The sequence below is a fragment of the Copadichromis virginalis genome, linkage group LG15 (genome assembly GCF_057382275.1).
Source record: "Copadichromis virginalis isolate Kocher_CV1m ecotype Utaka linkage group LG15, C_Virginalis_male_GT1.1, whole genome shotgun sequence".
In the NCBI taxonomy this organism is placed as follows: Eukaryota; Metazoa; Chordata; class Actinopteri; order Cichliformes; family Cichlidae; genus Copadichromis; species Copadichromis virginalis.
This window is the reverse complement of record NC_140632.1, coordinates 37,062,523-37,077,475: the sequence shown is the minus strand read 5'-3', so window position 1 is coordinate 37,077,475 and position 14,953 is coordinate 37,062,523.

Here is a 14,953-nt window from a genome sequence, read left to right as displayed (position 1 = left end):
AAAAGAAACACTCTTTAGTAGCTGTATTACAAATTTCCAGGCTCAAAGCCTGTCACTCATGGATGATTTACTATACAGATTTAGGCACACACAGCCTCGTGCGCATTGTTTTCTATTCACTGGACAGGGTGTTCTGCTGTAGCCAGCTATCCAGAAGCAGGGAGTCACTCGATATTCACAATCTCATGGTGCTCATGTGCTTTAAATGCCCCACAACCAGTGAGCCTTCACAGCACAGGGGTCTGCTGGTACAAATAAGCTAAGTATTACATTTATATTGTTTCATATTCAGCGGGCTGCTTGTGGTAATGGTCACGGATCCCCATAGGTGCCTCCAGATCCCTGTTGTGAGGGTTGTAAGTCTTGCTATGCCCCATTAAAGGGCTCCAAGTAGTCTTCTCCCTCCTCCATACCACAAAATGAACATAGTGCAAGCTGCTGATGAGGGTTATCAATCAGTACGGAAGACTCGGTGATTGCTATGCTAGCTTCTAAGAAATGAAGCAGCTCGCTTTCTGTTTTTGAATAAAAACTTCCTCCCTGTTGGCAACACACTTGAAACTGATCACCAGTAGAAAGGACAAAGCTGGAAGCCGACAGCCTGGATCAACAAGGACTGCAAATTTTTACAAGCCGATAGGAATGTTTTGCCTTTTTTGGTACATTTGAATGATAAGATGAAGTTATCTGAGCTCAATGCAAGGAGATGAGCTGATGATCAGCGGCAAAAACAAAATCACTCTGCTTAGACATCAAGCTGTACGTTACTGCTGCTGCTATTCACTATTGCTGCTATTATTTAGCCAGAACCTCTTGTTGCTGTATAACCCAACAATACACCTGATACGTTAGAAGACCGAAACACTGCTTTGTAGATGTTATGTTATGGCATGCTGTGCTAGCTTCCTGGAAAAACATTTTTTCTCTCTTTTTGTTTCTTAAAAAGTGACTTTTTTGCATTCTATTGCAGCAAGTTGAGAGATGACTGCCTGCCCCTATCAGAGTGTAACAGTACTACAAAGGGCAAGCTTTGGTCATGGGGCTACTGTAGGATTCATTCTCTGGCAGCCAGGAACAAGGGAATTTCCAGCACATGAGAGCACTGCTCCATTTGACACTGGAATGAGGGAATTAGGAGATTTATGATGGTCTAAGGTCACAGAGGGAAGCATCTGAGAACAGACCCACGCCTCCCCTGACTCCTCACAGTGCTTTACAATCTGACAGCCTGTGTCTTCTCCACACCCACACAAAGAGAAACCTAGACAGACACACACTCACGAACCGAACACAAGCCTAGTCAGTGACACACACATTGGCAGGCAATGAAAGTTACAGGACTGTAGTCATGCACTGTAACTGCTCACATTACATTTGTGGTTTATTTTTCTTAAGTATACTGTATCATACCATTTTAAGATAATTTATTAAGCTGTGCAGTGTGGCTTGGTAATTTTATATTTCGACATCAGTGTCGATTAACAAAGATGTTCAAAAGAAAAACTGCAGCCTTCATAATTCCCAAAGAATCATCAGGCAAAATGCAGACAATGTTTTCCAGACATTTTGCTGACCGTGCTTTTAATTAAACAGCTAACCTTAACTGTTACTCTAAAACCCATAAATCCAAAGCTCATTTGTGCTAAATGCATGCTAAAATAAAGTCTTAAGCCCCGAACTACATTTTAAAGAAAGGACGATTTGCAAAAAAAACTGGGTCATTTGAGTTCACATATAATAGGACAGACATCTACAAGTTTGTTTATTGCACATTTCTTATGCCGCACATAGATTTGTACATGCACAAAGATGGCAGCGAATGCCGGTGTCTCTCTCGAACAAAACCCATACAGACAAAGCGCGCTCTGCTCCGCTGGCTGGCAGACAGACCCAGTGAAGGAGGCTTTTGTCCTGCGACACCGACGAGTTGATAGGAAATGGTGGGAGGGCAAGCAGACGCACAGTGGCCGTCCTATGCCATTAGACATGCACACATACACAAACACGCGTATTGTGGCATACTCAGTGTGCTATTACATGCCACAACACTGTCCTTTTAAACACCCATATTTCATTTCATGGCAGGCTTAACCAGTTCACAACTGTGTCAGTTTTTTTTTGTTTTTTTTTGGGGGGGGGGTCTTTCTTTTTTTTTTATCTCTGCAATAAGATTAAAGTAACCTTAGCTTTAACAAGAAAAGACTTGAAGTTTCCTCAACACTCTCATTACACACTGTTAGTGCGAACACTCCTGAGAAGCCCCTTTTTTTTTAACTATCCATACTGTAGCATCTAAGGAATGTTAATCTGCCCTCTTAGGAATGCACTGTCCAGGCACCTTGCCTCTCCAGAGACAACTGGCAGATACAGCCATGGAAGTGTCTAGGGACAGGGTCACTGATAGTCTTCCTTCTTATCCCCAGGTTCCACTCCACATTCTTTATTTTCTTCTCTACTGTACCCCTGATCTGTGCATTGTTGTCTTTTCAGACCCTCCTCAACCCACTACTTCCTCTCCACTTCCCTGGAGATTGTGTTACTCTTAGCCTTTGCGCCTGCAAAACACGAATACGTAGGAATGCACCCCATGCGATCACAGTGAGACATTATTAGTGAGACTTTTATATGATTATGTGCTTCACTCAGAGAGAGCGATGTCTCCGGTCGGTCACTAATGTGAGTTTGGAGTATATAGGTGCAGACTACACTGCACCTATGCTGCGGAGGAACTTATAAATCTGTTCAGTGGAATGATGTATTTCTGTGGGGCCACAAGGAAAAACATTCACTTGGATGGTGTTACTGGAAAGCGATTGGTTTTGTTGCAACTGCCATAATAAATTTATGGCAGAGACCTGAAAGTAGCTTCCAGCCATCTTGTTGAGTATAAATATGTGAGGTTAGATTTCTGAAAGAGAAAGAAGAGAGGGGCAGGAAGTGAAATCTGGGTTTGGGGTATTTAACAACCCCAAATCTACTGCTTATCCGAAAAGTAGCAGGGATAAGAAAACCTTGAAAGACCTTGTCTGGAAGGCATGAAGGATCGATGGGGAACAGGTGCACGAGGAGAGGGTTTCACAGACGCAATCCATTAAATAGAATAAGGTTTGTTGGCTTAAAATTGACACAACAGATCTGTATTTATTTTTCTATTTCTAGTTTATATATTAGCATTTGGAATACTAAAAATGTCCTGATACTGCATTCTGGATGCTCTTATTTAGTAATCACCTCGTGTTTTGCACCCGTCTTATATCATACAGGGATTTAAACACAGTTGAACTATAGCACCTGTATCCTTCTCAGCATTGTTTCACCTTACAGCGTCACATTTTTTCAGGTCCAGCTCGAGTTCAGCTTGTTTAAATTCTTTTAAGGCAAGGTTCCATTAGTCAAAGCTGGATTCATCTTTACATTTATAAGACTATAATTTCTTGTTTTCTTTGTAATCCCTTTAGAAAGTCCATATAAAACAACAGCATTCGTGTAGCTAGCCTTTAGTCATGTTTCAGCATTTCTGCTAAACTGTACACATCCAGACTGCTGCAATCACACGCTTGTACTTCCGCTGACCTCCTTCACTCACACACCCAGCTCCTACAATACATCCACAATACTTTCAAGCAGACAGCTCCATCTACACACAGACACACAAATGCAAAGGAACAGCCAGAAATTGGCTGAGATTGCACAAAAGCTTGGTTATGCAGTCCATCACACGTATATTTACTCCTCAGGTGTGTATGACATCTCTCTGTCAGTGCACAACATCTGTAGTGTTACTAAAATGACAGCAAATTAATGCTTCAAAGAAAGTGCCTTGTTTAGAGAAAAAGAACATCTGCTATTTATATTCAGACCGATGAATTATCCGCTTTTTTTGGTGACACACAGACACAAGATTTAGTTTTGTCTTTCATTATACAGAAAAAATTTGTTTTTTTGTTTTTGTTCTTTTATTTTACTGCACTTCAAATAGTACAGTCAGTGTTCCTTCATACACTCCTAACAAACCAACCAAAAACAAAGATTTGAAGCACCGGATCCAGATGTTCCCAGAAGGCACTGATGACCTGTTCACATTTACCTACAAAACAAAGCATAAGCAATCACATCAACACACAACTGCAGAGGTCTTTGAACATTTTTATTATGACTAATGGCTTAAATCACCATTTCAGTTTGCAGCCTTGTATGAAATTTCAGTGCACTTGTGCAAATGCTATTACAAAACTGGCTTTTTCAACAGAGAAATGACTATAAAACTGAGCAAGAGCCCTCAGAGAGCACAACTTCCCCAAAGTCCGAGGGCTATACTAAAAATATGATGTTTTAATCACGATATGCTGACAAAAGCCTGTTTTGATTACAATCTGATCGTGTGAGCCTGTTATCCTTTTAAGACCTACCATAGAACCAGGTCCGCCAGATCTTATCTTTTTATTTTTACATGCTGAAGTGCCATTTTGGGAACATTTCAAGTTGTTATCCATCAATACAACTGTTATATCCCAAATTATAATAATATGCATTAAGTTCATAGTAACTACATAAATTGCAAAAAAGTGCAATAAATCGTCTTTGGGGTTTTTTTTTTACACGTATTTCTAGTTAGAGAAATTTCAGAGGTATATCCCTCAAAACTGTAAATGCAAAATAGTTGCACAAAATAGTTCCCAACCACAGGAAATTTATTTGGAGTGTTTTCATAGTTTTATTTTTGAGATACACCAATTTTTATATATTGCAGGAAAAACAGAAATAAACATTATAATGCAAATTTGCAAAAAAACCAGCATGCGCATCAAAATAAATTATTTCCAACAGTGTAATTTGAGTTCTAAGCATCACAGAAACTATACAGAAAGGCATAAAATCAAACATGAATTTTAAAAACATCAGCATATCTTTATAAATGCCCTGAAGAGAGGAAAAAAAAAACTATGTTTCCCATGAAAAATGACATCACTTCCGGTTTGGACAGGTAATGGCGGACATGCAACAGTTCGCGCTTTTGTCTATTCCAAAGTAGAAAGTGCTATGAACAGCTGATCGGATTGGCAAAGCCTGTTTCTGGAATATTATGTTTTTGCTGCTGCAAGTGCTCTTTATGCAATTTTTGCAAGACCATATGTGGAAGGAAACCTAGGACAAGATGCAAGTACAGCTCCTTTGGTTTCATATGCAAAAAAAAATATTGCACTAGCTTATGCGGTTGCAGTTCTACCGGGATTTAAAAATAGTTACGCAAAACGGAGAATGCCCACTCCAATTGGTCTTAAAGGGTTATGGCATCCCTCTGATGTCATAGATGGTCTTATTGAGTGTGTTGCACAGCTTTCTCTATGCCCTTTCACTCGATATGGGTTCTAGAAATTGTTTTTCAAGGTCAACTTTCATCTTGGGCACTAGTAATGATGGCTAAATGCTTAGCCGACCTAGTGTATTGTTGGGAAGTTTGAAGAAGATCCATAAAAAATTGTGTTTAATATAAAGTTCTTACCCATGTTCACATCTGTGTGACCTTAAGCTTGAACCAATTGTCACCAAAATCAAATCAGCTGTTATTGTCATGGTGCTGGCTCTTTGACACGGCGTTTCAAGTTTTTGGATTCATGCTTCTTTCCTTTGTATGATGAAGATGATTTAAGTTCAAGCCTGGAGTTTAGTTCTTTTAGTGTCTCAGAGTTTATTTGTATTTCTGGTTCTGGGATTCTTGTCTGTTGGGTTCTTTTGTCTTTGTCTTGTCCCTGTGTCTCCTGTGAGAGTCAGGCGTGTCCTCTGTGTTTATTTATCTGTTTCCCCAGTCATATCTCTGTTTATTCCCTCTCTGTCTCATGTTTGTTTTCCCTTTTGTTTGTGTCTGCCTCGCTCTCTGTCCCTCCCTCTCTCCGTCTTTCAGCTCCGTCATGTCTGTCTGCCATATGTGTACCATTGTCTTCCCACGTCAAGCTGTGTGTCTAAGTCTGCGTCTCATTGTGTTTCCTGTCTTATTTTGATAGTCCTTGCTCTGTCTGTCTTTTTGTGTATTTATTGTGTCAGTTCCCTTGAGTCCTTTGCCGGAACGTCAGTCCACCTCCCTCCATGTGTCTGGTCCATGTTCCATGTTTCTGCATAAGACTTCATTGCCTTTTGAATTTTATTTTGTATTCTTGTCTAATCTTGTATCAACCTTTAACCCTCTGGGGTTGACGTCCAAAATCACACGACCAGTTTAAGACGACACAGCTACAAGATGCAGCGACTCAGAGTCTCCATTTCAACTTGGTTCGAAAGTGTGGACTTCAAACTATATACCAGTTTTTGAATTGTGTCGATGGGCCACGTAAAACCAGAGTTATGATAAAAAATACACGCAATGTTTTTTTTCTGAACAAAACAGTGGTGTTTACAGCGGGGAGAACGGTAAAAACAGCTTTTTCTACGGACAGCGCTAGCAAACACTCTCCGCTTGTGAGTGAAAAAAGAAAAAGAAAAAACACCCCTTCCCTATTGGTGTTAAACCATGTCAGCAAATCAAAAAAAAAAAATGATATGGCAACATGTGGCACTTGGTTGTTTAGGGAGAAGGGGACGTTTTAGGGGTGACACCCGCTACGGAAAGAGGGCGAGCGAAAGAAAGAGAGAGTGAGTTTTCATATGTGAGACATTAGTGACGTTTAGTGTGTTTGGAGATTATAGTTAGTGTGTTGTGTAGTTATTGTTTAGTATTGTGTGTCAGTTATACTGCTGAATGTGACATTTGCTCCAAAAAAGCCATCAAATGCAGATTCCAGTGTAAACGCTGTCTCCACATGGAAAACAGGACTGATACACCTCCTGCTATCAGACCTGCAGGGTTTAGGCCTGTGCTGTTCCCTTCTGTCTTATAGTGAACACAAACTATTTTTTGGACTGGCACAAATAATTTGTGTGCCTTCTTGTTTCATGCAGAACACCTGATTGTTCTGTAAATGGATTTAAATGGTTATAATTAAAAAAAAAACGCCTGAGGCCTTGGCTGCATTTTTAGGTAAATAGTACCATATAACTTTGTTGTTTGCAAAACGTGTGCATAATTTTTAGAAATGTACAATTTCTATTTGCATTTCAAGTTATGAAAATGATTCGTTAAACATGTTTGTGGGTTTTACAGTAAAAAATATAACTTTTTTCTACTCCGATTTTGAATTTTTTGTCTGGATTTAGATCAATTGTGCTAATATAGTATGCCAAAATGAAAAAAGATAACTCAAATTTCAGATATTTGAGGTTGTGCTGAAAATAATGATACCAAACAAGGCAAGATAAACAGTTTTTAAAGGTGAAATATAGAGGTAAAATCAAAAGTAGTCAAAAACGGCCAGTTATACCCTGGACCCCAGAGGGTTAATAAACGTCTCGCCTTCAAGATCACTTTCGGTCTTCAAGTATCTGCTTTTGGGTCTTCACTTCAGAAACATTACAGTTATTGGTGCAAACCATAACATAAAAATTTAAAAAGATCTCAATTGCTAACAAACAGACAGACAAACAAACAAACAATTACATTATTTGAAAAAAAAAAAATTATTCTTCAAATGAAATGAAATAAATTCTATTTATATAGCGCTAGATCATAACAACAATCACCTTACGGTGCTTTATATTGTAAAGACCCTACAATACAACTCCAACAATCAGATGGCCATCTTTGAGCAAGCACTTGGTGACAGTGTATAGGAAAAACTCTCTTTAAACAGGACTTTCCTGGTTTCTTCTGTTACGAGTGCAGCAGAACCACGGCATTACAGCCATGACTTAAAAACAATTTGTTAGCAGTAAAAATTTAGGGGCTGCATATCTATGAAAAACCTGCTTCATCATCCAAGAAGCTAAATCATATACCAAAGGACTTAGAAACAATAAGAAGTCTTATATAGTTGAAAATGGATGTTCTGAATCCCTGCCTCAACACACACAATTCATCATGCAAACTAAGCTAACAAAACACAACATATATCTGGTCTTTTTTTTTTTTTCTGAGAAACGCTCTGCAGAATTCTGTTATAACAGCAATTCATCTAGAACTGCAGACTTTATTTGGGGCACATTACCAATCTAAAAACGCCACATCTTCCTTTGGAAAATCACTTTGTGCACAAAAACAAGAAAAGTCCATTTCAGGAAAATGGAACTACAGTCTTTGTTGTTCTGTCTGGAGGCTGAAGATATGTTGGTGTTAGAGCAGGAAAAAGGGGACAGGAAAGCTGTGGATAAGACCTGCTGTTGTGCCTTCCCTCAGCCTTGGGGAGGTGGGGAAGCTTGTGAATATTTGACCTCGGGCTGGGGAGGGTGAGCCTTCTTCCTCAGCGATTGCTGTTTAATCCATCTTAGAGCCTTACCTGTGGCACAGTTAGCCTCATGGGCTAACACAGACTGCTCTGTGCAGAGAAGGCAATCACAACAGTGCAAGACATAAAATGTGTGCAACATTTCATAGATTGACTTGGTTTATATGGTTTTTATGTGGATTGCACAACACTGGTCACTATATTCTTCATTTCCAGTTAATACTTGTACAGCTGCTGTTATTGTGTGTGTGTGTATATATATATATTTATTTATTTATATTTCTTCATACATTCTTATATAGTTCTATACTGTGTATTGTGTATTTTGTTGTACAGTTATTTTATTTTCAACTTTAATTTATATATTTTATCTTATTCTTTCCCAGTTAAATTTACCCTTCATTCTAATTTGTGTTGTACAGTTATTTCATTTTTAACCTTAATTTTTTATATTTTATTCCTTCCTAGTTAAATTTACACTTTAATTTTTCATATTTATTTCCTATCTTATTCATAGCCCTTTCCTTTTTTTTCTTTAGGTCACGAGCAGTTGTCTAAGCATTTCACTGCATATCATACTGTGTATGACTGTGTACGTGACAAATAAATATTTGAATTTGAATTTGAAAAATTTATAGTGATAATCCCATTTTGCTTGTCTTTTTTTTTCCTCTTGTTATTTTTTTTTTGACATTTGCTTAAATCATCCATGTTATTGTTATGGTAATATGCTTAGCTGCGTGTGGGAAGACGCCAAATGGTCTATTTTTAAAGTCACAGCAAAGAAACTTCCCTATTTATCTTATCTCAATGAGAAGCTGGAAATAGCAAAGCACTGCCATCCCATCTAAGTCCGCTCAGCTCTGTGACGCGTCAACACTTGTCCAGCACCAACCAATTCTCGCCTGTCTACCAATTACAATCTATCATGCAACTGTCACTTTTTTCTACTGGTCTCTCTTTCGAAGTTTAGGATGAACAGCCACAGAACTAAAATGCCTAATATATGTTATAAATGTAGCTATTAAAACTGTTTGGATTTTTTTTCTCTTTTTTCCTGATATTTACCTAATAAATTCTCACTAAAAAGTTGGTCTAAGAATGCACTCACAAGATTAAAATCACTGAAAACCAGTACTACAAACATCAAGGACCAATTCAAATAAACCAATTTTTTGCAGGTTATGGACAAATCATTACAAACATAAAGAAGTCAATATGATTTACTAATAATTCTGTTTCTCACTTGACTGCCAAATGAATACCATTAGTCAAGGCGTCTGAGTCATCACTTTGAACAGAGTATGCGAATTCAAATTATTATTTCCTGCCTCCTACACAAAATGTAATGGCCCACTCGAGCTTTTCAATTAAGACCTGGCCTTGAAATTCACTGTGTGAAGAGGCGCGGTGAGGCTTGTTTATTTCTACACAGCGGCAGAACAAAGGCTGAGTACACAGCACATTTCATCAGCGCTCAGGCGCATGTATCTGAATCATTCTGCTTCTCTGTGCTGCTTACACTTCAGATATTTGTGTTTGTGGGCAAGCGTGTGAGAAGAAGTGGAGGAAACAAACCAAACAAAGGTATCTTTGTGGTCTAAAGATAAATACTGTGAGCTTGCTTGTTTTTTTTTTCTTCCCAGTATTGTTGGCACATGTGACCGTCCCGTTTCTGGACAGCTGAAAATGAGCTAGCTATACCAACAACAGCTGGTTATAAGCTAACATTATACCAGCTAATGTTAGGCTTGGAGAAGTCCTAAAAGTCACCCTCTGATAAACGGTTTGCTTAAATACTCACATTGTATGACAGTTTATTCACTAATTGCTCGAGTCATACAATATTAGCTCAATTTCAAAGTGTCTGTGAAGGTTCTCAGTCATCCAGGTCATCGTGGTCAAAGGAGCTTGCAAAGAAAAGCGTCTGGACTTCTTTAAGTTGCTCTCCGTTTCAACCTAAGATGCAGACAAAGCTGAGTTGTTCCTAAGAGCTTGCGCCTTGGATCCACTGTCAGGGGATACAGAGCACAAAATCAGAGAGCACAAAATCAGCTTTTAAGTGAAAGGATAAGACAGGTCCATTTCACTATAGATGCCCTCCAGATCAAGATCAGCCAGACTCTGCAGGAACTGGAAACCCTTCTACCCTCTCCAATCTTAGAAGAGGTTTACAAGTTTGTGGACAAGGCTCAACGGGCCCAACACTCTAAAGGAAAAGAAAGACAATGCAGGAAATTTCACACCTTGCTTTCAAAAACACACACTCCTCATTCTGAACCTACACAACTCAGTCAGGAGAAATGGGTAAAGAACTTTTCAGACCGGAATCTCACTGAACCTGAAAAGAGAGTACTAGCCAAAGGACTCAATTTTGCCATTTCCCCGCAACTGTTGCCCATAGTGGACCTCATCACAGCCACAGAAACCGCCATACGGATTAATAAATTATCACAGACAGAAGCAGAGCAAATCAGGATGAAAGTCTCAGCTACCCTCTCCAGTGCCAAAGTCCCTCCATCCAACCTCACAATACAAGAAAAGAAGGCCGTCGCTTCCCTGAGCAAAGACCACAACATCACTGTTTTACCAGCTGATAAGGGAAGATGCACCATGGTCCTTAACACTACAGATTACCACTATAAGATCACTACTCTCCTCAGTGACAACAATACCTACGAAGCCTTAAAGCGAGACCCTACAAGCAGCTACAAAAAGAAAGTTATAGCTTGCCTTCAAGACTTTGAAAAGGACAAAATCATTGACTGCCTTACATATCACCGCCTTTATCCAGGGGATGCCATACCCTGCAATTACGGACTTCCTAAAATCCACAAGGAAGGGGTCCCACTCAGACCCATAGTCAGTAGTATAAACTCAGCCACTTACAACATTGCAAAACACCTTGCTACCATCCTTGCACCTCTCGTGGGGAACACCCCACACCACATCAAGAACTCCACCGACTTCACCGACAAGGTCCAGAAACTTACCCTGGATCCAAATGAGACCATGGTGTCCTTTGATGTTGATGAGCGACCATCTTTGAACAGAGGCGGTGGTTTACGACACCAACTGTCTGCCATCTATAATCCAGTTTTGAGTTCCCTCCCCAGACGCCTTAACGCCTACTCACATCCTGGGCCATCTGACCTCAGGAAATCACATGATAAAGTGGGGCCAGGTTTCACAATGAGCTCACCCGAAACCCTGGCTGATTGGGACCCACACCCGTTTTCACACCTTGGCTCATGTGATTAGAGGATCATCAGGGGGTCCTTTTGTCCCTCTGTGGGGGGAAACTCCCACTGGGTTTAAATCTGGGACTCCCCGCCATTTGACCTTAGAACTGAAGAAGCTTCTCGGATGAGAGGTGAAACATCTTCAGGCAACTTAAAGAAGTCCAGACGCTTTTCTTTGCAAGCTCCTTTGACCTCAATTTCAAAGAAAGTTTCAGTAACACCAGCTAACATCGCTAACACCGGCAAAAGCAAAACCTCAACAACTTCCTTCAGTGTCGCTGTAAGAAGTGAGCTTCACTGACTCATTTACACATACTGGACTTCTTTCATAAATTTTTAAAGCCTCCTCAAGAGTAAGTAGATGTGGATGCTTTCAGCAGGCATTTTGACAGCTCAGGTAAACAGCGGACCTATAGCATACGCTACAGATGAATGTGCGACAGAGCTTTTTGATGTGACTAGGGAGCAAAAATGTAAAAAACTGCAATATATATATTTTGAGTTGATGTTATTCAAATACCTTAAACAATAATGTGTTCAAAAATGTTTTATACCAGACAGACAGCCTGCTATGTCTGTTATGTGGCTATGAGCTAACAAAGCTAAAGTTAGCAGCACTATTGCTAACACTGTTTGTTTAAACTGTAATACTCGCAAAGCTGGCTAACAATTATCATTTAATGTGGCAAATGTTGTTTTTCTTAAAGTATCCTTTAAGTTTGTTTTGGTTTTAGAAGACCAAATTCACCAGCAAGATAATAAAAACTCTTCAGTATCTTTTCGGACTTCCATTATAGTATGAACAACCATTTCTCCTGCTGGTGAGTATGTATGTTTATGCTTTTAACACTTGCTCTTTGAGGTGCTTTAACACTTTCACTTTGAGATGTTGATTTGGAAGCATACCCCAGCACTACCATACCCCCTACAGAGCTATCCTGCTTCGATATGCCCTCAGGACCATGATATGAATTTAAAGGGGAAATTAATACAAGGCATGCACAGTGGCATCCGATAAATGTATGCAGATTTGCTTGAAGCTGCTTATTCAGTATGTACAGTTGCAGGTAGACCTCAAGCTGTTTATTTACTCAATTTATGCTCTGAAAGAGGACGTGTTCTCAGACATAAATTAGTAAATGGAAATATGTGTTTGAATATGGTTAAATACTTATGTTCGTTATCGGTTCAGTGTCATCTGCTGCTTTTAGGAGAGGATGCCCTTTGCACGAATTGATACTGCACCGACTGACACAATTTCTTAAACTGTAAAGTATGGAAGGTGTAATTATAGGAAAAGAAAAGGGAATGCAGAGGAGGGGGGTGTGAGCTCAAGTATGCCTGTCATAGATTCAGTGTTGATGCAATGGTGTATCTCACTAACAACACTGACCTTGCATTTGAGGTGCCTTACATCCAGGCAGTGTTATGCAAAGTGTTGAATCATATGTGACAAGGTCAAACCAAGAACACATACAGCCTATCCTGCTGCATCCCCATGCTCTCACACGTTGGGCTCTTCTTGAAGGTATGACGTTTTTCTGCAAAGATCCCCCCCCCCCCCCACACACACACACACAAAACTGTAAACAGGCCACAAATGCTGTCTTGTCTTTCAAATACACCTCTCACTTATCCCTATATGAGCATAAGAGTCTGCAGGTAAAGATTTATTTCACAGTGAATGTTAAACGGTAGAAGTAATCCCAAATAAATGATAGATGTAATTTAATTTACCTAATGTTGTAGCTCTAGATTAGATCTGTTAGATTGTATCTTGTGCAGTGATGTAGGGTCTATAATACAAGCTGACATTAAATGGTAATGAAGACAGTACTCACTGACTGGGGGGGTCACCTCTGCAGGAAGTATACTTCTCCCAGTTTATAAATGCAGACTGCAACTGATAGCAAAGTTTTAAGCTGCATTAACTGATATTTTTTAAAATTTTTACAGTCTGATCAAGGATTCTCTTCAAGCCTTGAGGCGACTTTTGTTGTGATTTGGCGCTATATAAATAAAATTGAATTGAATTGAAAAAGTGTGTGCAAATCTTGCAACTTTGTAACAAACTACTAGCCTGTACACTCTTACAGTGAACCCCCTCCTTTACGCTGCCTTTTGCGGAAGCTTTTATTAATACCCAGTTAAAAAAAGTTTTTAGTAATTTGTCAGATTCAGTATTTGATGTTGTCATTGTACTATTTTTAATTATAAACAGGGTTTAATGGACTGGAAAATCATTTGTTGTTGTTTTTTAATCATTATTATTTCTGAAATGTTAACACGTCTATTGTTTTGGCACTGAGGTAATAATGTGTAAGTTAGTATCCATCTTTAGACTAATAACACTCCCTCCAGGGTCTCCAGCTGTGGGGGAAATAATATTTGGAGACTTGATGCTGTAAATATAACATCTCTAAATGAAATATAAATCTCTAATCTCCAAAGCAAGAACCCACTGTGTCAGAATGGATATTCTGCAGTGTGCTGCTGACTTATATTGGTGAGCAGCTGACATTAATGGCAAGCTGGGCACCCAGGTGTGGAATATGGGGCTAAGTAACTAAATTGTGATGAATGACTCACAGGTTTTCTTTGCGATGTATCCTTTTTTATGGTGAGATAGTAGGCATCAGTTATGTTCTCAGCCTTTTACTACTGTAGGAAAAAAGAAGAAGAGAGGTTTTTTGACAAATTGTTCATAGTTCTGTGATATTTACTGGCCCATTTCATATACACATATTTTTTGATTCATAAAATAGAATAAAACTTTTCCCTTCAACTTCCAAGATCACTGAATCAATATTTGAATAGCCCATTTTGGAGTTAAGAAACACTATACAACATATTTTGATTATTATTTTGATGATCCATTTTTTGGAATAAAGTTATAACCTCTGTTTCGATCACCTTGTTTTCACAAAAGGGGTTTTAGGAAATGAACCAAAGTACAGTAGAGTATAAAATGTCGATGGACAGTCAGTACACTCTGTGAATAATTAACAAAAAATAAGGGAATCTGTGTTTGGTCGATTATTTCTTCGTTCTAACGATACTACTTGGCAATAAAGCTCATGCTGGTGGGAAGCCTGTTTATTTTCACTTAAATGGTGCTACATTTGTAAGAAAAATACATTAGTGGGTTAAGCAGCAGAGTTCAGTATGTTGGCTGCACCCATGAAAAACCTGCCAAATCTCTGCCAATGCCAAGCAGCTTATTCTGCCATTGACTCTTGACTTGGTTCTACAGGTGGTACCAGTCAGGAAACTGATTTGTACCACCTGTGAGCATGGGCCCACGTAAAGCCAAGTTGCATCGTTATTTGGAGTAAGCCCTTTCCAAACTAAAGCCCAGGTCCCATATTACAAAGGATGTCAGAGATAGGATAGGCTGCG